This window comes from Genypterus blacodes, unplaced genomic scaffold (genome assembly GCF_046128005.1).
Source record: "Genypterus blacodes isolate CSIRO-AG114 ecotype Tasmania unplaced genomic scaffold, CSIRO-AGI_Gbla_v1 ptg000133l_1, whole genome shotgun sequence".
In the NCBI taxonomy this organism is placed as follows: Eukaryota; Metazoa; Chordata; class Actinopteri; order Ophidiiformes; family Ophidiidae; genus Genypterus; species Genypterus blacodes.
This window is the reverse complement of record NW_027466935.1, coordinates 1,962,571-1,985,954: the sequence shown is the minus strand read 5'-3', so window position 1 is coordinate 1,985,954 and position 23,384 is coordinate 1,962,571.

Genomic DNA, 23,384 nt, shown 5'->3' with positions numbered 1-23,384 from the left:
ATGAAGTGCAACAAAATACATTTAAGGTCTTTATTTAGTTTGTTCACATCCCTTATGTAATTTTATTCATTTATTTATTTAAACGATCTTAAATGTACATATACAATAGAATTACAATTCAAAATATAAATTACAGTTTATGCTGTAAACAAGCTGCGAGACAGCTATTGCCCAGCCCGCTAACATTAGCACGCTAGTCCTTTTAGCATTCCGGGCCAGCACGCACCCAATCACATATAAAATAATATTACTTTATAAATTAAAAAATCGTCAAAATAGGAAAGGGGAGATGGGAAATATGGTAAAATAATTACATCTAATTTTTAAATGTGTGTGAGTAGCTTGCAGTGGTGATGTTGTGGATATGTAAAGCCCTTTGAGACATTGTTGTGATATTGGGCAATATACCTGACTTGACCTGACATGTCGTCATCACGTTTCTATATGCCAGAACAGAAAGCTGAAGTTTATGTGAATACATATCATGTGATTTACGTCACTACGGCGGCGTCCAAACGGCGTATATAAACAGTATGTAGAGATGAAATTGTTTAGAACCAGACAAAACCCCAGACGACAAGGAAGTACAAAATGGACTACTGGATTAAACCGAATATGGATTTGACCGATATCTCTTTATGGACAAGCGCTGATTGTTTTGGTGAGTGATCGATCTTGTAAATTTAATTTTACAAGTTATCTTACGAACCTTTTTCAAAACAATTAGGAACGCATGAAAATAAGGAAACGTAATGAAACGAATGAAATTGAAAAACAACTGGCTCATCTAGCTCATCAACTGAAACGAACACCGTAGTTGAGATGCAACAGAGCTGAAAGACAGCCTGCCTCACAGCGTCTTCCCGGGCTGCATTGGAGAGCTTCCATTGGCTGAGGCGCGGCGGGTCGTCCAATGAGCGCAGGGCCACAGCCAAAATGAGGCGGGGCCATTACGGCACGAATCCGTCTGGCTCGTCTCCGCTTCTTCTCGAGCAGCCAACCCCGGTGTCGGCACAGCACAGTCTAGTTTGCATATTAATCACACTCTGTGGGGAGGACAAGAAAGATTTACAAGCAACCTATTTCATAGGTAACAGCCAAAACACTGTGACAATAGCATTTTTGCTTTGAACTCCTGTTATTTTGACATCCTATAAGTGATTCATGTTTTCTGTAGGCTGTATCTGTGTGTGCTTAGTAGGGCTCTATTTTTAGTTCCCTGCCTTCAGCTTTTTTTTTTTTTTTCAGAATCAGAATAACTTAATTTGCCAATTAAGTTTGCACTTAAGAGGAATTTGCTGTGGTTCTGGGTGCAACGTGTAACATATAGAAAAACAGAAGACAACATATAAAACAACATAAAACAACATGTACAAACAGCAGCTTGGTGAATACTTAAATTAAATTAAAAACACATTAAATTAAACTAAATTAAATAAGTTAACTAAATGAGTGCTGATGAATAAGGTGTTAAAAAACGTGCAGGGGATTATTGAATAAATTAACTTAAGACTACTGTTAAATAAAGTCAATGTGCAGGGGTTTTTGTGAGGTCAGTGGAGGACCTGGGCCTTGTTGATGAGGCCCACTGATAATGGTAATAATCATGGTTAACTGGTTTCACAGCCCTAAATGACCCTCTAACATTGTAACTGTCTCGCATGTCTCTGTCACAGCCAATATCAAATGCACAACATCTAAGAGCATCAAAGTACATGAGAAGGAGGTGGCGTGTAGCCCATCACCTCGGTACTTCATTGAAAGCTTCATTGGCGAGGGCTGCTTCGGCAAAGTTGCTAAATGTCTGGATTTGGCAACAAAACAGGAGGTGGCCTTGAAGATTCTCAGAAAGGATGCTGGGGACCCCAATCACATCCAAAAAGTGGTAGATCATAGCTTTTCATCATACTTGACTGAACTCATCAGATCTCTCAGTATAAATGATACAAAGTGTTAATGTTTCATCAAATTATGTTATATCTCCTCTTTTGTCTGCAGGCATCCGTGATGAATGTCATCAGTGTCCTTGACCCGGTCAAATCCAGCATTGCAAAATTCCTTGGTTGTTTTGAATACGTCGATACCACCTGCCTAGTATTTGAGATGCTGGAGACATGTCTGTATAACTTCCTCATACAGAGGGACTGGGTGCCACTGTCTCTCATTGAGATACGCCCAGTCGCCCAACAGGTATGTGCTCTGTATCATGCTATCATCAAGTAACCACAGCATATTCATATCCTGAAGTACCGATCCAACAGTGAATAAACATTTTAAACACTGGTACTTCTTTCGGTGTCCTTTCAGTTGCTGATGGCTTTGAATGCCCTGAAAAGCATTGGCGTTATACACTTTGACATCAAGCCTGACAACGTCATGTTGGTCAGCCAGAAGGACGAGCCTTTTAGGGTAAAACTGATAGACTTTTGTCGGGCTGTGAAATTATCTGACGTCTACATTGGGAAGATCGGTCAGCCAACCGGATACAGGTGAGTTCAAGCTGCACAATTCATTAGTTCATTCATCCATACAGTACGTCCATGTTGAATGTAAGAGTGTAATTCACAGCTGATTTATTTGCTGAATATTTCATATTGATATCATGGCTCCTGTGTGTGAAATCTAATATTTTGCTTTTGTCTTGTCTCCTCAGGGCTCCAGAGGTCATGTTGGGTCTGCCCTTCAATGAATCCATAGATATATGGGGAGTCGGCTGTGTCCTCACCTTCCTGTACCTGGCGGGTAACCTTTTTTCTGTAAAGTGCGACTATCAGATGGTGAGTATTCAGATCTATTATCATGGTCCTTAATAACAAGGTGTAGACAGACAAGTGTTGAAACCCAAGTGGAGACTTTCTGCTGATGTGATTCTGCATTCTCTCTCTTCAGATGAAGTCCATGGTACAGCTGCTGGGTGAGCCAGAGGAACACCACCTCCGAGACGGACTATTCACCGACAATTACTTTGTGGAGGAACAGTACCAGGAAGGTCCAGTTTGGCGCATGATGGTACCAATCACAATAACGCACAATATTGTAATTCAGGAGTTGTTTTAAAACATCTGACATATATTTTCTTTTTTAAGACACGAGAGGAGTTTGGACGTGTGAACGGGGTCTTACCTGAAAAGGACACACACCCTCCGTTCCCCGGGGGTCTGGGCGATATTATATCTGTAAGTATTTTCTACACTATTCTGTGATTCAAGACAGAATTTAAACTGTTTTTCTCTCCTTACCCAAACTGAATTAATTTAGTTTATGTACATTTCAGTACTACCCAGAAGACGAGACCATCAACATGGATGACCGGAGGGCATTTGCATCCCTCCTTAAAGGGATGCTTCAGTTTGATCCATGCCAGAGGCTCACACCCCAACATGCTCTGGAGAATCAATTCATAACCATGGCTCATCTTGCTGTGGAGGCCGGCAGCTCTTAGTAAGTACCTGTGTGAGATAGAGGACGGATGGATTTATTTTCTGGTTGACTCATTTATTAATTCTTGTTTCTCTTGCCTCACGCAGTGTGACGGATGCATGCACAGCGATGAGCGTCTGCCAGGACATCACAGACGCCCCTTCGCCATCAGTCTCTGAAGTATTGCCCTTCGATGTTTCGCCTGCCAAAAAGACACCATTACAGAAACTCTGCACATTCTTCTGGCACATCATCAAATGTGTCAGACCACAAGTGAAGGACTGAATGATGCATCACTTTTTGTAAATAAATATGTAAATATGTTTTTCTACCTGAATACTATACTATACTAAGTAAGTAAGTTGTTGCATTTTGTGTTAAATTGTGCTTATTGTACTTAAGTACAATTTTAAGGCACTTTCAATTTATCTGAGTATTTCCATTTTGTATTTCCATTTTGTATTCCACGTTATTCCTTTTTACTGATAATGTTAATGTCTTGAGTTGGCATTATAAAATCTCGCCTGTATATTTGGCTTGTTCTTTATGCTTGTAACTCTTTATTGACACATCACAGAAACACAGCAGCTCACAAAGTTCTTGACACCTTCACCATGAGATTCCATGTGTTGAAATTCAAACATTATCATTATTAAAGAAAATACAGGTAAAAACCCAACCGTTTTTCAATAAACGAACAAGACATCTTTATACATTTATATCAATAACTTTCCACAGGAGTCATATTTTACCCTGACACGATGCATTTGTTGTCCCACTGCTCATGTCTGAATCTGTACCAAATTGGAGCCATATAGGACATGAGGAAGCTACTTCACACAAACTTTTACTAATATGTGGCCCTTTTCTGAGAGTTTGTGGTGAATACTGTCCAGGAAGGTTAAATGAGTCATTTATTTACTGAAACAAAGCATAAATCCATATATTCTAAGTTTCTTTTTACAGAGGAACCTTCCTGTGCTGCGTGACCTACTTTACACAGGCTCCTGAAGGCCCCTTAAATGTAAGCCCAACTAGAGCAAACAAAATGGCAATTGAAAGCTGAGAAGCTCTACCATTGGATGAAATCGCTGTCAATCAAATTCGTAGGTGGGCTGGAGTAATATTCACTCGACGTGATTGGCCGGTTTGAATCTGTCAGGTAGCTGTTTGAGAGCTGAGCCTTGCCGGGTGGACATTACAAGCTTCAACATGACAGTAAGTTTGCAAATTTATTCAATATTTTGGTGGCGTTATGGCTGAGAAAATGTTGTGACTCCATGACAAAGTTGCCCTGCTGTGTTTGTCTGCTGTTGTCTGGTTCTTGGCTGCTTCTGTGTCATTGTCTTATGCTAAGCGCTACATAGCCTACTTGGCTCAGTTGCCAGGTCACTGTGTTCAGAAACATTTATGGCTGTTTGTTTGGAAATTTCTGTGTGTTGTTATGGCATGTGTAAAAAGTAGTAGTTTATTTATTGGATATTTCCAAAAGACGGCAGGTAGAAGTTTTGAACTTGTTTGGTATGTTTGTAGCATTGTTCTGCTGGTTTTGATAGTATTGTTTCCATGCAGCTGCGGGTAACGAGCCTGATTTTGGACAGCGCTGACTCACCCAGGGGTGGCGTTGTCACTTTTAGATGATGTTGGAGCTCGTGTTTATCATCAGCATCAAAATAGACTCTAGACTCTCACCTTTTCAATCATTATTAATCAAGCAGTGACATCACATCTGAGAAGCATCACACCGGGCCGGTTTACTGGACACACGTCAAATAATCATGTTATTTATTTCCTGGAGATGATGGAACATTGCATCATGCACAAACATTCTCTTCAATATGACCACATGCACGCCAGCCGAGGGAGCGTTACACCAGTAGAAGTGAGGGAGACGAGTTACACACGCATGCAGCCATCTGGATGTGCTTACAGTGAGATGCGTACATAGTGTATATCACAGGTTATCTACGGCTGCAGTTACTCGGGGGCCCGGGCTCGTCCCTGAAGATTTGTGGCTTCCAGTCGTCTGTGTGAATGCTGCTAAAGACGGAGGAAAATGGGTGGGAGGTAATGTAATGAATTTGGGCCAAATACATCACCAGTCACCATGGAGATCGTTGTCACACACCGGACACACACCAGAGCACCGGCATATTTCATGCTGGGGAGATCTTCCAATGAAAGCACATTCGCTAAACACACCAGGGCGCTCTCTCTCTCTCTCTCTCTCTCTCTCTCTCTCTCTCTCTCTCTCTCTCTCTCTCTCTCTCTCTCTCTCTCTCTCTCTCTCTCTCTCTCTCTCTCTCTCTCTCTCTCTCTCTCTCTCTCTCTCTCTCTCTCTCTCTCTCTCTCTCTCTCTCTCTCTCTCTCTCTCTCTCTCTCTCTCTCTCTCTCTCTCTCTCTCTCTCTCTCTCTCTCTCCCTCCCTCCCCATACCTTTACAAGTTTGCCTGAGTGTTTTGATTGATTACTAAGCCACTAGGGGGCGCAGTTAGGTTATTTTTATCAGGTTTTTGTTGTCATTTTGTCACACCAACCATATTCAGATTAAGTCATCTTTATACCACAGTGGCTTGGTGATACTTATCTAATAATTTCATAGGGAATTCTTGTAAAACAGATAAAAGTCACTTGTCAACAACAAATGAATACAGCATTGGGATGATATTAAATAAATACATCTACATCAGGTAGTGTAGAATATGTAGAGCAGACACAAATGACCAAAGTTGTCCTCACACTGATATGAGAGACTAACAGGACCCTTGAGTTTGATATCCAATCATATCAGGAGCAGGTTGGTTTAAGAAAGGTGTTAGGTGTGTGTGTTAAATTGTGTTAAAGCGTGCCTGAAAAAAGGGGGATAACTGTAAAAGGTATTTGTGAGGAATAACATCCAGATAGGAGTCTAACGTTGCCTCTGATATCAGTTAATCCTCACGGGGAGATACAGGCTGGCCTCAGTGAATCCATCCCCGTGTCTATCAGAGCTCTTCAGAGCTTGCAGCAGCTCTCCAGTCATCACCAACAGCGGCTTTATCTTCATTCTGGGTTCCCAGGCCTGACACAGCATCCACTCGAGATACGGAGAAGAGGCCGAGCATCAGAGTGCTGCAGCTCTCATAACCCAGGAATATAAATACGCTGAGGCGGTAATTACAGTACAGGCGTATGTGTGTGTGTGTGATTTTCGCTGTTTCATTGTCTGACCATTGACCATAATTTGAGTTTTTAAATAACACATCATTGATTTTGTGTGTTTTTATGCACGAGCTGGAAACAAATAATTACACCACACATCCGCTTTTTACCGTTTTCATAAATGCGACTGCCAAAACCAAAATTTGTACTCTTAGTGTGTATTTTACCTTTGGGCCACTGCTCATTTAGAATATACATACACATTTTAAAAGCTATATAACTCTATCCGTTAGAGTGTGTGTGTGTGTGTGTGTGTGTGTGTGTGTGTGTGTGTGTGTGTGTGTGTGTGTGTGTGTGTGTGTGTGTGTGTGTGTGTGTGTGTGTGTGTGTGTGTGTGTGTGTGTGTGTGTGTGTGTGTGTGTGTGTGTGTGTGTGTGTGTGTGCTCTCTGCGTGCTCCCTGGCCTGATAAGATTGCTGCCCTTTCTCAGGCTATCGCTTACGAGGCAAAAGGCCACTTGAGGAATGACAGGGCCGACATGACGGCTATTAGCCGCTCTCGTCTCAGCGTCTTCACCCCCCACCCCCAGCGTCCGTTCACAACCAGCTCATTTCTAATCAATGGGGAAAGATGTGTTTGTTATTTCATATACGGGTCATATTTATATATACGGTGCTGCCATGGGTGGAGCTCAGACGTCATGTGGCATTTACAGCACTGAGGCCTTGTTTGGAACGATACTGGGGGAAAAAATGATCATATATTACCGATTCTGCTGCCAAATTCATACAAGTATGTTAAGATATTGGTCCATACTGACCTTACCTTTCCATGTGTTTCCATCCAACAAAGTTACACACACGCTAATCCCATATGTGACACTTTTTGAGTCATTTCATCGATTCTTACACTTTCTGATAACACAAAAACATCACCTGCCAGTTGTTCTTAAAAGAATGCGTTGCTGTTGCCAGAGAGTTGTGTCTTTGTGATAGTGATGATGTTGTTTATCTGGATGCAGGTTTTTCAGCAGGGAATATCAGTGTTTCCGCTCCTGGCCTGCCTGCTATGAGAGTGAAACACAGCCAGCATGCAAACCCCCCCACACCTCTTTCCCCTTATTTTTTTTAAACATGTTTTTATACTATTACCCTCAAAAACAATCTGCCCTGTTTGCACCCCTGTGACCACAAACCCTGAAAATAGAGGTTGTTGGGCAAGCTGTGTGTATGTATGTGTGTGTGAGCGAGGCAGTAAATGAGCGTGTGTATGTCCTGAAGCTGACCCCTCTTGGCTTTGGATGCATGAAACTGTGGCGGATCTGTTTAAATATACACACGTCTGAGGAGATTGTTTGGTGCGACATGCGGCTCCTATAAAGGCTTTACCACATTACTCACAAAACCAAGTTGATTCCTATACAGGTCGACGCATGCGCAGCCCGTGAGGTGGAAACATCCTGGCACCGAGCAACAGCCCGCTGGATTAGGAGGTTATTTTTGGGGACACTCAGGTCACAAAGCCCATATAAAGACGTCCTCTCCGGGTGGGTGGAAACTGGGTTATCAGCTTCCTTGATCCTCCTCGTTGGGGCCCGGCGTGTTTGCATCTAGTCAACACTTCCCGCCTCACTTTGGAACACAGCGGGCCCCAACCTCTCCCTAAAGTGACCCCAAGCACTCAGCCTCTGCTTCTTAAAATGCAGATCCACTACCTCATCACAATCTTTTATTTTTTATTCAGGATTACTCTTTTGTAAACACAATCCTGGCCCAACTCCTCTGTCCGTCTCATCTTCTTTACATTATTAATGAGCATGTGAACGCATCATCATACAAGAGCTTTGGCATCAGTGGCATCTCAGTGTCAAACTGAGGTAAACATCCTTAATACTTTTGGCATAAGCAGGGTTCATAGATTCCATTCTGGGTTCTCAGATATTTGGTCAACATTTCAGAAATAAAGCAGATCTTGTGTTTGATTTTGTCCGACATGGAGCTTTTTGGGAAAAACACCAAATGTTATTACCACATCTTTCCGTCCTTCTCTCCTTCTCTTTTCTGAGGAATGTTTTCCCAGACTCTCTTTTCGCCCTCTGCGAGCGCTCTGTCTCTCTGTGGTCACACACTTCATTTGTCTTGCCGGGGGATCAGAGAAACACTGGAAATCAAAATAATCAGTGGACATTGAAGTAGGAGAACACTGAAGACAAACCCAGGATAACAAGATGACAAAGCTTGTTAAAACACACTCTCTTGATAGGCCACATGAATTCTTTCATCATACTTACTGTGTATTTTTCTACTATTTTTCACATTTTGAATTTGAAAAACAGTAACTTTCAAGAATTATTCCTCTTCTTGAAGAGCTGCTAAAGTTATTTAACTCTAATTTACATGTTTATAAATACATGTGCTTATGTGACATATGTACATATGACATATGATCTCCTAATAGAAGAGGAGACTTATATATTTATACATAAACAATACAGAGTCAAAAAAGGTTTACACTTCAGGATCAAGATAATAGGAACATTTTGTTATGTCCTAAAGTTTAAGTTCTTCAAAAAAAGCACATAAGTATGAAATTTTATTTGTATTTACTTTAATTACAATTGCATACCGAATATTTATATATAATTTATAAAATATAATTTTAGTACTATTTATATTTAGTAGTATATATATGTTCGACATTACTGTACAATGCTCATCATTTCATTTCCCTAAACTAAACCCTATTGTAGGGAAAGCAAACTCATCTCACTCAGTCCAGTCTCGCGCACATTTAACGCTGCACTTCACTTTATCACCAAAAGATGGCGCTGTAGTCATTGTCCAAGGTGAAGCTGAGCGGGTTGAGAGATCTCGTGTGCGCGTGTGTGCGCACGGCAGGAACTTGGCTTTCTAAAAATCATGAAAATAAACAATTAACAGACACTATCTACACAGGCTCTTGTTGCTGCTGCCTTCAGGGTCATTGTGTAGAGTTGAGCGGTGGTATAATGACCTGAAGTTCTTTTATCTACCTTTGTTGAACACACTTATTGTAAGTCGCTTTGGATAAAAGCGTATGCTGAATGATCGTAATGTAATGTAATGTATAATAGTCAGGTTAAATAGAATATATTCTAGAATATCCTGAAATTACAGTTGGAGTGAGCGAAAAGGGGGAGGGGAGTGCTGTAACCTTTTCCATAAGGAAACTTTAAGGCAGTGATTTGTTGAGGCCCATTTTCCCATCTCGCTCTCCCTCTCTCTCTCCCTCCCCTCCCCCTCATGCCAGAACCTGGATGGCATGCAAGGCCCTGACCACCACCGCAGCATGGCGCCAAGGTGGTACAGAGATTCTGTGTGTGTGTGTGTGTGTGTGTGTGTGTGTGTGTGTGTGTGTGTGTGTGTGTGTGTGTGTGTGTGTGTGTGTGTGTGTGTGTGTGTGTGTGTGTGTGTGTGTGTGTGTGTGTGTGTGTGTGTGTGTGTGTGTGTGTGTGTGTGTGTGTGTGTGCGTGCGAAAGCCTATTCAGAGAGCTGAGACCCCGGATATGTTGTGGAAGTGTGCAGTGGACAGGGGCCAGACAGGACGTGACCTTGTGGAGGAAGCCCAACTGGCACTATAGGCCAAGTGGCTATCAATCAGCAGCCCAGGTCCCGCCCCCTCGCCACCACTTCAAACACACAGGAGGATTAGCCTTCTTTTATTCAGCTTTTTTTATAAATGACCAAGTCATATCAGGAGCGCTTGGTGTCCAGACCCCAGCAGCCCTCATGCTCTGACCCCACGCTTAAAGTGATAGATTTGGCGTCGTTTGGAAAAATAGTTCCCAAAGAAAACTTGATTTTACAAGCCGTTACCGTCGTTACAGCATAACACAGTAACGCAGTTCTATTGGGCAATCCAGAAGATACTTATAGTAGATTAGATGAATTTATATTGTGGAGTTCATAGCTGTGCACTGTTGCTGTAACCACATAGGGTTCAATATGGGTCCATCGTAAAGACTAAATAACTGGTAAGTGAACGCCACATATCTCCAGAATCCAGCAACTTGCAAAAAAACGATTTGAGTGACCTTTAAAAAAAGGACATTTAGTAAAATAGCATTGCTTCAACAATTACAAAACAGAAACATGTTTGTCTTATTACTGATATTAATCATTCATTTTGATTAATATTCTAATATCTATCGACGCCCTCAGCCTTTATCTCTGCTCCTTAATTACACACAGTGACCCAGATCCACACCAGCCACCTGTAAGCAGTGCTCACAGTTATTTATTGTTCATTTGAACCCCACTGTAATCTAGCAGGACACTTTCATTACTCCCAACCCTCTGCCACAGCAGATCAAAGCTCAGAGTTGATGTCCTTGCCCTGCAGGCTGTCCGGGGTCCGGCCGGTGCTGCGGACAAATGACCAACAGGTCAGGAACTCCTTTCCGCTGAGGGTCGAGGCCAAAAGGCTGAGACTGACCCGGACCGATGCCACTGGGCTATGAGCAGACGCGGTCTCAGGCAGCCATTGTGACTGTTTGGACCCTGTGTTCACCGAGTATAGATAGTGGTGGTGATGATGATGAGGATGATTACCTTCCCCACAGAGCTGGTTTGTTTGTTTGATTGATACTCAAGAATCAAAATTAGATTATAGCTGCAAAATATTGCCATAAACCTTCCTTATATTATACATCATCTTTGGAAACATTCTCAGGTTCACAACAGAACAACTATGCACATAAAATATAAACGTTTGATTGTGTAAATGAAGAAATTGTAACTAAATTAAACCCTGACTTCCTAATTTGTAGCTACTTTAAATCTCTTATAGCCTTATAGCCCTTTTGCACAGCTCTGAATTTGTTTTCCTCAACTCGCCCTTTCAGAATATCAAAGAAACGCCAAGCGGCTCGACAAGCTAAAGACGCAGATAACGCGTAAAGTTGAAGGGACGCGATCGTCCAAGTCTCGTCTGAGTCTGGGGGAAAAGGAGCAAAGGTGCTAATTAACAGATCTGTCAGTGGTTCCTTGAAGTGAAGTGAACTTGCCGATAAGCAGAGTGGCTGGTAGAAGGAGACTGACGGGGGCCCCTGAGCCATCTGGACCTTGTTCTCCTAGAGAGTGCGGCTGTGGCGCAAAGCAGGGCATCGACACTGAGACCTAAAGGAGATTATAGGGAGACGTTTGTGTTTACAAAAACCAACAAAAGTGCAATGCTGACAAATGCACAGATTAAGACGCTTCAACTTCACCAACGGCTCAAAAAACGAACTAAAATTGTGTAATCTGTCATTTCTACATGAGATTGTTTCAGGTTGTTGCTCCTTTTGTTGGCTGACTTCCTGTATGCCACAATTCAAACTATATTCATAACAGCCTGAGCAGAGAGGACTTATTATATTCCTTGTGCCGCCAATAATAAAGTACATTTAATTCTTATGTCTTAACTTTATTCTTTTCTTTTATGCTTAATAAAAATATACAAATAATTCAGTTTGCAGATTAGTTTAGAATTTTGTAATTCAAATGACAATAAAGCTTGTATCTTCTAATATAAAATTATTCATATTTATTTAAGAACAAAGGTAGAGTCCTCCTCCTCAGTCTCCTCTAGCGTGTCTCTCTGTATTGTAAATGCTGCTCTGGGTTCCTCTTCGTCTCCTGCAGGTAATCAGGCATCATTCTTTCATGAGGCCGTGAGTGTGCAGGACAATCCCTGCGTCTCCCCTGCTGTTCCTGCCAGCAATACATCCTGCTACACGTCAGGGAACACGACGTCTGCACTCCCCCCCTCAGCTCGGCGCACCTGAACACACCGCTCGGCCTCCCGACATGACGGGTCACGTCGCGTCTCACACGGCTACGGTTAGTCAGCATGCTTCACTGGCGGCACCGACAAATCTCATGATTCCACTCATAAAGTCAGCGTATGCAGAATCAGCGTGAGGAAATACATGCGTGTGCAGACGACATGTGATGTTTTTAAATTTATAAAGAATGACCACCAAGTCTGCTTACGCTGGTTGGCGCTCTGGGTGTAGAAATCAATGCAAAATCATGTCTTAAGACTTAAACAGAGGAGGTGTTCTTATAAAATAAAAGGTCAGAGAAATGAGAAAATTACTTTTAATACAAACCTTTAATTTACAATCAAAATCTGGGCTGTTGGACTTTAATACACTTAAATCTATAATAGTTACAGTAAGTCTAGCAGGCAGCCAGCAGAGGGCAACATGACAGTTTTGCCGGCCTATATTAGTGAGGAAGACTGTCAGGACTTTCCAAAGGTTACCAGTGACCTCTTACCTTAAGGTATTTTCAGACAGGTTCTGAATGGATATTTCAGCTGCTGTACTTAAACCTTAATTGCCGCAGTATAAGCTCGACATACAGAATATAATGTCTCTATTCCCACAGCGTGACATAGTGTTATGATATTATTACTATGAATAGCTTTAATATACATTTTGAGAAAAGAATGTGTTGCGGAGCTAATCGCTGGTGGTTAAGGCTAAAAATACCTGCTGCCCCAGCCTTTGAGCCAGGCACTTGACAGCAGGCTAGATTGTGGTTGTACTCGGGTAAATGTGTGTCTTTCATCCGTTCTTTTGAGAATCTTTGCTTTCCACGCCGGACGCTCACACACTTGCATGCACAGGTGAACATTCTTTGCCGATCATTATATTTCATATTTATACAGTTTATATAAATGCACGCAGGCTCTGTTTTACGATCCGCCTTGATCCTTCCAGGTTGCCCCCACACACACAAACGCATACATCATGCAGATGTCTTTATCACAAAGCCTTTAAGTGGATTAACAGCTGCTCAACATCATTGCTATTTTTTATTTATTTTCTAATCTCTGCCAAAATTGTGTTTTCACCTCACATTTGCTTTGTTGGTTGGCAGGAATTTGACAAAAGCTATGAACAGATTTTGATGAAACCTGCTGGGTGAGTGGGGCCTGACCCTGGGTAGAGCCCGGTACAAACTGGTGCTGATCCAGATCCAGAAGGTGGATCTTTTTGGCAGTATAGGTGTAATTTTTAAATCATATGAACAATTGGATTTGACAGGGGAGTCACGATTGGAATTATCTTCAACTAATATAAAACGGATTAAAAAATATATTTATTATATTTTTGTTCTGCCTTGGTGGAGGTATCTGAGCGGCCTTCACTTTAATGCAGCAAGGGCTGTGCAGAATGTTAAGCCTTTTGAAATATAGCGCATGGTTTCAGGCCTCGCATTATCCCCGTCTCAATATGTTTTGCTAGTGTGTATGTGTGATATATTGCGTCCGTATGTTCAAGTATGTGCGTGTGTGTGTCGTTCTGGAGGCAGGTATTGTCAATGTGGTTCGCCGGTTTGACTAAAATGGTTGAAAATGATATCCAGAGCTTAGACATCAAACACCAGAGGCCAGTTGAGTTATGGCGCATCGATCGACTGCGAGAACAAAGGGAGCACTGGTTAAGAGGGTGGAAACGGTGGAAGAGGGAGATAGATGAAGCAGACAAGAGACAAGCAGCCCGGAGTCTGCAGCAAAGTCTGTTTGGGGTCTGAGGCTCTGGGGTTTATGTCAGTCAGGATATGGAGGAAAAGTTGCTCCCTTGAGGCTACAGAGTGGAGAGAAAAAGAGAGCGGGGATGCAAAGGGATGTGTGGCGCACGGAGGGCCTGGATGATGGGTGACATTAGCCAGGTTCCCTCCTGGTCCAGCTGTCAATCCGTTCGCTGCTGCTCCACCGTATTTCTCTCTATTCCCCCCCCCCCCCCCCATCCCAAACACGACCCAAAGTCAGGTGCTGCTTTTCAGCACGCACGGCTGGTGATTTGCCGTCTGCGTGTCTCTGTTTTTCTAAGCGCTTACAGTCGTGCATGGGCACATGTCTGGATGGTGATGAATAACCAGACCCTCCTTGGTTATCTCCACTTCCTTTAGAGTTTCACTGCGAGCCAGATGGAGCTATTCATCTTAATCTTTCCTCTCATTTAGCCCAGATTTAGTCGGAGGCCATTTCACTTTTCAATACGTTATCAAGCACAAGAAAGACATTCTGCTATGAGACAATCATCTTGATGTGTTGAGTTTATTTTCAACAATAATATCCTGACCTAATTATGATTACATATGAAAGAAAACATTAGCGGAAGTCATTGGAATTGTAATAGCGGTAATCTGAAATCATCCAGATACAGTATGACTAAAGATGTGTGACCTCTGATAACGTCTGGAAGCCTCTGCATGTGAGCGTAAAGGCTGAATTTCATACCGGCATGTAGACGCTAATGCATTAGAGATGTAGTTGACTAAAAAGCTTTTTGAAACAAAGAGCCCGTGAGTGTGAGGTCAGTGGAGATGGGAGTCTGGCACCAGTCTACATGTCATTACACACATTGAATGATCAAATATTCAACACAATCCACATTCCACTGATTTGTATTATAGCTTTATAGGTCAGAGTCTTTTGGGCTCAAATCTCAAATATTCACACACAAACATGACCATGATAAATATGAATGAGGTTTTACCCAGCAACAGTAAACACAACTGATTGAGAGTAATGACAAAGTGTATTCTCGCGGCAGCTTACTCGCATCCTGCGTGGCAACAGTGTAAGCGACTGGCCCGTCACACCACAGACTGACAGACTGCACGCTCTTTCTTTACAATTAACAGATTTTACACAGTGTCGTCGTGCTTGATGACAGGCCACAGGCTAAGAAAGGCCTGTCAAGCTGCGGCCAGGAGCAACACAACGATTTGAAGAAGATGGAGCTGTAATTAAAGAGTGATGAGGGAACTTTCAAACCACTTGTCCCCTCTCGCCATGGGCTCTTCCTTTCAACCCCTAATGAGCGGATTGAAGGGAGTTGATCATAACATCACAGAAGCACCAAACCACTTCAACACTTACTGCCATCAAACATCACTCATACATGCTTGACGTCAGGATAGGAGTGCAGTTTCTACATTTGAAATCAAATGAAGAATACAAATTTCATTAAATAAATGCAGATGTTCCACAGCATGCATTACATCGCTTTAATGATGTCATTTAGTTCTGAACGCTGAGGCTTAATTTGCCGCTGCGTGTGTGTGTTTTCCTCCAAAATGATCATTACAACTGAACGAACCTCGCAGCTGAGAGCTTTGTAGAACCCAGCAGAGCAGTAATGAACCAGGCGAAGAAGGTGTGTGTGTGTGTGTGTGTGTGTGTGTGTGTGTGTGTGTGTGTGTGTGTGTGTGTGTGTGTGTGTGTGTGTGTGTGTGTGTGTGTGTGTGTGTGTGTGTGTGTGTGTGTGTGTGTGTGTGTGTGTGTGTGTGTGTGTGTGTGTGAGAAAGCCAGCATATGCACATGGCATGCAGTGGTTGCACAGCGGCACATGGCTGCAGCACATGTACGTATGTTCACAGTGTGGCTGCATTGTGCTGCAGTAATTGATTATAAACAGGTCTCATAGCAGGTTTTTATAGCTTTTTCCAGTCTTGTTAATTCAGACAAGAAATGTAAAAGGCTCTTTCCTCCCGGTTGAACCCAGGCTTTCTTTGGCCGCTCTCATGAACGTGCCTTTGTTATGGTCGCCGGTGACCAGGCTGCTTAAAGCGGCTGTGTCAATACCAGAGACGGAATTGGTGCGGCTGCCATGTCAGGGAGCAACACTGGACTGAATGTGTTCGATCGGGGACGGCGGTGTCAGAGAAGTTGTCATTTCCTTTTTCAACAGCCAATTGGTTTTTATCATATCATAAAATTATGTTTTGCTGCTGTGAGGCCATTAGAAATAATTGAGTGACGTGAAAGTATATCGCCTGTTAGATTAAAAGACAATGATAAGGGCTCATGCTAATTGGGTTTTGTATTATATTCATTGATGCAGCAGGCTTATTGATCAGTACTCTGACTTGATGAGAGGCGCTGAATCAGAGGAGTTCCTAATATTATTTCCCTCTCGTGTATCAACTTCAATCAGCAATTCAGCACAATTGGTTGCTCTTTTTTTGCACCAGTATGGATGCAAAAATGTTCAAGCAAACCACCGTAAGGGGAATTTCCACTTTGCGATGGCCAACTACGGTATGTGTGTGAAATCAACCATCCAGCCTGCAGCCTGACCTGGCCCCATGTGCGAGGATGCAGATTGAGCCGCGGTGGAGAGGGAAGGGCGAATTCTTGTCCAAACATTCTGCGATGTGGATTTGTATTCATTGCACCCCTGCTGCTATTGATATCATTACGCGGGGTGCTCATGCTGCGAGGCCAGGGCCGGGGGCCGGCGGCGGGGAGGTCACAGAGCTGCAGGCCCTAACGAGAAGTGACACTGGCTCCAGGTCGGCCAAGCATCCACCGGATTTCAATGGGAGCCGCACTTTCCCAGTCAGCGCATTAGATCAAAGATCATTACCTGCTAATCAAAACACATGAACATAAGGGGCTTCGCTTCCTCACCTCTTTACTTACTCTTTGCTGAGCCGGGATTTGGGAGGAGATGGCAGGGAAGACAAAGGAAGAGACACCACCAGCTACTGGACTGGGTGGACTATCCATGGAAAATGGAAGACTTCCGCCTCATTCCTGCACGTACCAAGTTCCTTCATCATTTAGCAGCCAAGCAGTGTAGAAGAAGAATGGGTATTTAAATGCATTATTAGACAATAAAACAGATCATTACCTGACCCTGTGTTTGTTACACATGGGAGTTTCTAGTGGCTGTGCAGTCCCAGATCCTGGAGTCTCATTGCAGCAGTTTGTTCACTTTCGGTCCAATTGCACTTCATCATATGAACGTTGGGTTTGGGGATCTCTGTCCAATTGAGGTAACGGCCTGGCTCTCAAAATCTAGAGCCAGCATGGGACAGGGGAAACAGAGAGTGAGAATGGAGGGTGGTGGGGGAGCAGTGGCGGGTATTGAAGCTGTACCAAGGCTCCATGGCCCATTAATCGTTTGTTTGAGTTTCCGCCCCGGCGAGCATGTCATGTCTCCATTAGAGAGGGTTTGTTTCTTCTTCCTGTCCGTCTCTTGGCAGCAGGGGGCTCTCACACATCTCATTTGGCCAAAGCACTACTGTCTGGTGCCAGGCAGACTGTCCTGGGTTTGTGTGTGTGTGCGTGTGTGTGTGTGTCCGTGTGTGTGTGTGTGTGTGTCCGTGTGTGTGTGTGCTGAATTTCATGTTTTCAGGCTGCTCATCTCCTTGAAGTGAATTTTAATGCTAATTGAGTTTGGAGGAAGCTGATTACTCTGTGATCTGTTGTACAAACTGAATGCCTCCTGAAAATTGCTGTCAATTACCTAATCCCATGGATTACCTTTAATTGGATTAATGTACTTTATTTTTGGTTTTTACTTTTCCCACGTTACATAAGGAACATATCTGGAATAAAACCAGACTTTATTCCAATTTCCAATTTCTCCAACCTGAAATCTTGCTGCTACTTTCAAACACAGCAATTTAACGTCAGAAACATTATTAATTATTATGGAGGTTTCATGGTTGATTTCATTAATTTAGATATTTTTTCAGTTAATTTATGTTTAAAGTTATTTCCAGTTAGAATAACTTTATCTGACTCTTTTCTCAAATATTCAAACTAATGTGTTAATAATGTTTTATCCATTGTCTTTAACATTGCATCGTTTGAAAGCTTCTTTAATGATAAAGATAAATTATGTTCTAATTATAATTATTGTGACGGTTAAATTGAATCATTCCTATTAAAGATGAGCAGTGTTTGTGGATATTCCTGGAGTCAAATCCTGACATGGAGCATTCCAGTCAGTCTGCCGACTGGCTTATTGGACTTCCCGGTGTAGGAGCTGACCCACACTGCCACGGCCTATCTTGATGTTAGTTTGACCTTTGACCTAAGACTATGCTGTAGACATCAGCCTGCTGACCTGTCAAATGGGCCCCTTTATTCCCGTGACCCATGGAGCCTTCCCCTTTAAACTGAAATATGGTCGCCAAGCCGACAGAAGGCAGCCAATTAGGAAGTAGAAAGAAATCAGAATGGCACAATGAGCCGAGACTAATAAAGTCTCTTTATCTGCCGCCCGCCCGTCTGCCTGCCGGCCTGCCTGCTTTAATGCCCTCAACACTGCTACCAGCACAGAATCCATCACTTCCACCTCTATAACTGCACTCAAAAACACCTTTATGTTCTGCAGCCATTCCTCATCCTTTTCCTCTTTCCTTTCAGCATTATGATCTGTGGAAAGAGTTTTTATTCAGGGCAGAAAAAGCAATGCAAAGTAAAAATGTAAACAAAAATCCCAATTACAAACACTACTAGAACTTAAATGAGCTTTTGTGAGATAACGGCTCTGTGTTTTCTGTGCCAGACTAAAACTAAAGCAGTGAAGGTAAACCGATGCTATAATGAGCTTGATCTGAGGGCCGCAAACTTTTCCAATACTCCCCTTTCACATTGACTTCCACTGAGCGCGACTCTTCAGTTAGTTATAAAGAATCTCATAGTATTAAAAAAAACATGTTTACTTCAGATTTATATTTGGCGTGTGTGTGTGTGTGTGTGTGTGTGTGTGTGTGTGTGTGTGTGTGTGTGTGTGTGTGTGTGTGTGTGTGTGTGTGTGTGTGTGTGTGTGTGTGTGTGTGTGTGTGTGTGTGTGTGTGTGTGTGTGTGTGTGTGTGTGTGTGTGATCAGAATCACCTACAGCTGGAGCATACTAGTACTCAGAATTCATAGTTACACTGTATGTTGTCTCAGAAATGTGGACTTCATTGATCTGATAAAAAGCCTTTTGTTATTTCTGACACAGTAGGGTGAAATATAAAGTGATCTCAGTCAGCTGAAGCCCAAACATATCAGGCTGTAGTGCTCTCAGACTGCAAGTGAGCAGTTTCTGCAATTACCGACGACACACACGGTGCACTTACTGCAGTTCTTCATTCTTCCTCCCTCCGCCTCTTCCCCTTGTTTTCAGTACCTGACTCTTCCTCTTTCCACTCCACTGACCGGCAGCGAGTGTCAGCAGCTCAGGAGAAGTGGTTGAGTAACGAAAGAGGACTATTGTCTCAGTTTAAGAACAAGGACAGTCATCTCTGGAGGTGTCCCCCCCCACCCTCGACCGCGTCCCCACACATTTCAAGTCGCTTGTTCAAACGCCGCATCCTTTCACCCTGCATCCCAGAGGGGGACGGAGCGCTGCAACTGAAGGCCACGCAGGTCCCAGAGTCCAGGAAAGACTGAGGACCGAATCAATAACTCAGTAGAGTGGAACTATCATGAGGCTGTGAGCTGCAATATGTCACCTTGTCACTCTGAAACCCAGCTAATGTCCTCGCCGTCTCCCCCCTGCTGTTGGATTGATATGTTACACTTCAAACGTGAACAGGTCGACCCACTCAGTTTGTCCGTCAAGTAAGCGAGAACGAACATTAATTATCTGTCATAGTTTGTGCTGCAGGTGGAGGCAAAGGAACATCAGACAAAGTTTTCAACGTTTTCTCTGACACCTGCTTCGTAATGAAACACTTGATACATTTGCTTTCCTCTGTTGGAAAAGCTCCGAAATTGTAGCTCATGTAAAATGCTCCAATCTTCTCTGCTGTAAAATCCTCAACTTATCTTCCACTTCAGACTTCATGTTTGACAATGCTTCAGTGCAATTAAGGCTTTGAGCAGTGGTTCTCAAACTGTGGTCTGTGTACCTCCTGTGGTGCTTCAAACACAAAATGATTGGAATTTAATGGAAGTTATTCTGATATTGTGGTAAATCACACACAATCATCTTATTATTCTCTTTGAATTTAGAATCCCGTGTGTTTGTTAAAAAAGACACTATAAATTCCGGGTGTCTGCAACAAATAAAGCACAAAATATTTGGAAAGTCTTAAGCAGTTCGAGTGATGATACGTCTTCAAACTAAACTATAAATATTGTGTATAAATGCAGCGGACAGCTCTCTCAGCTATGTGACCATACATTACGCCCTGGCTCATCCTGACGAATGTATTTCAGATGTCAGATAAGAGCATCGCGCTGATGAGAAGCAGGCTCGGGGTATTTTTACCTAAGGATCCACTTCTGTCCATTGACCAAGATAATAAAGATGGACCCGGAGCAGAGATTACCGGCAATCTGCCAGCCCCCCCTTCATTTTTCACAGCTCTCTCCCCTGAGCAGAATGTACTTTGTTAAGTACTTGTTAAGTGTGTTATTCTTTGTACACAAACATCACCCTGGTAATAGCACACCTACACATCCCTTTGTGTGTGTTTGCACGTGCGTGTCCTTCCAAATCTCTATTTCATTCTCTATCGGAGATCAGCAGCGACTTGAGTTATTACGTGCGTCATTCCTGAAATAAGTAGTTTTGGCTCGCAGGTTCGGTTTCTTCACGTTTTACTATGCATCTATGTGATCGCGTCCCTTGAAATCAAATCGTCGATGTTGTATTTTCTGTTTAATGTCTTTAAAAAAAAATGGAGAATTTACTATCTGTTGGCTGCTGGTGAATGGGTTATTACTGTCTGGAGCTGCAGGAAGCTGATTTATGATCTGAAACACGCGGATAGAAAAAGTAGAGACATTGACCCAAACTGCTTGCTGATATATAAATGGGCAGCACAGGCCATTAAATCAAAACATCACATTGTTTTGGACTGGGTAATAAGTTCTGACTGACTGTAACCAAACTGCTACCTGAAGTTACGTAAGGCAGCTTTAAATCAGTCATTTGTTGCCGTGTTGGCTTACAAATACAGCAACAAAGTGACAACTATGTACTTACGATGGCTTTCCACGAGGGTTTGTGCCAAGTTGATTTTTCTTGTCAACAGGGTAAATATGAATTATGACGCTTAAGTTTCATTAAGGCACCAAAACAATATAGCCAATACAAAATCAGCTGAAATACAGCGTACATGCAGCCCAAACAAGCTCAGACTTTCCGCTTCACTTTCCCACTTTAAGTATTTTAAAATAGTCACTCTGAGGTGGTTCCTGGCATATAATGAGCATGCCAGTCCAACCGAGGAGACCGGGGAGCAGACCCAGAATACGGCGGAGGGATTATATTGTATATCCCATCTGGCCTGGGAACCCATTGAGAGCCCCTGGGACCAGCTGGAGAACGTGGACAGGGAGAGGGACATCTATAGGCTGCTTTACTTAGCATGCTGACTCCAAGACCCGGATCAGCAGTGGAAAATGGACAAATGCATGGAAATTTTTTGATCCGTTTTCTATTGAATAAAAGGTGAAATTTGCAATAAGGGATAAAGATTATGACTGATACACAAGTGCGTAATCCTCCTTTTGGAGATTTTTTTTGGCCTTAATCTCACATATTGAACCAAATCCCGGGCTATCTGTGGTCTCTGGTTTGCAATAATTCCACAAAGTAGGTTGTTGTACCTCAGCCGTTAATCTACTTTGATGTTCGTTGTAGTTTCTTTATGTACAATACATTTTCCTTCCACATATTGAATCTGATGTTTACGTGTCAAACCGGTGCCAGCAGTACCACTGTTCACTAGATCTTCTGTATGTTCCCTCTGTTTGTCTTTTGTCAGGGTGGCCCCTGCTTCAGCACCCCAAACTTAAACAGCGAGAGGATGGGTCAAGAGGGAAAGTGAGCCTTGAAAGAGTGTACCGCTTAACCTTGACCTTGGGATTGCATTTCTCTAAACGTGCATGTGTGCAACTACAGCTGCCCCGCTCGCCACTTCAGAGAGTGTTTACATTCTAGGAGAGGTCTTTATCTCCCCCAGGCCCGGGGTCCCTCTGGGTGAGTTTATACAGCCAGGGTGCACACACACACACACACACACACACACATGCACACAGAAAGAGAGAGAGAGAGAGAGGGAGAGAGTAAAGGGAGAGTGCTGTCACAAGCTCATCCATCTCAGCTACATTCTGGACCAAAGCCGGGTCTAGCAGTTCTCTCCCTGAGAGCCCAAACACTGCAAAAGTAGGTTACCTGCAGTCTGAGTCTGGGAGAGAAAAATGGAATGTATAAACTCCAGCAGTGTGCATATACACAGTCGACATGAGAGGGAATATGATTGGAGCAATATTATTCCTTTTCACAGACTCAAACCTGCTGCCAGGTGAGCGGTTTTTGGTTAGAAGCTCCACTTAAGTTACAAACTTTCATTACTGACAGCAGCCAAAATGCTCTGCTTTACTTTTTTTTTGTCGTTACACATAAAAGCTACTGGACACGTGCCGTCACAAATGACTACGACAAGACTATAATGTACTGTAATCTGAATGATCTTTTGAGGTTTCACTCGACCATTACACCGTGTTTTTGTGGCATCCATAGTCGTGACTATCATGTCTGGTGTGTGTCTGCGGGCCTATCAGCGGCTGTGTGCTTCAAACCCATCCATCTTGATATGGCTCTTTGTTAAGATACGGCACAGCGGGGTGTCTTCCATTTACTGTTACTGTCATCTGTCAAAGGTTATGCTAACTGAGTGAACCATTAACAGAAGCCCAACGTTCCCAGAGAAGCAGAGGAATGATTACGTCACGTGCCTTGTGAAGTGCAATGGAAATTCACTGAGCGAGCATTTATCTTACAACCAAAGGAACAGTTTGTTTTTCGAGCGAGAAAAAAGAGATCGCCAGAATCTTTCTCTCTCTCCCTCTTTCTTTCTCTCTCTCTCTCATACATACACACACACACACACATACACTCACAAACATTCTCAGAAGAGTGACCTTTTCAAAATACATTGATAATAAGCTGTAACAAAAGCCAAACAACCTGTCAGAGATAAGATAAAGTTGATTCACAGGCACAAGAATCCTCAGTCTGTTATCCTTAGTCTGTTATCCTCAGTCTGTT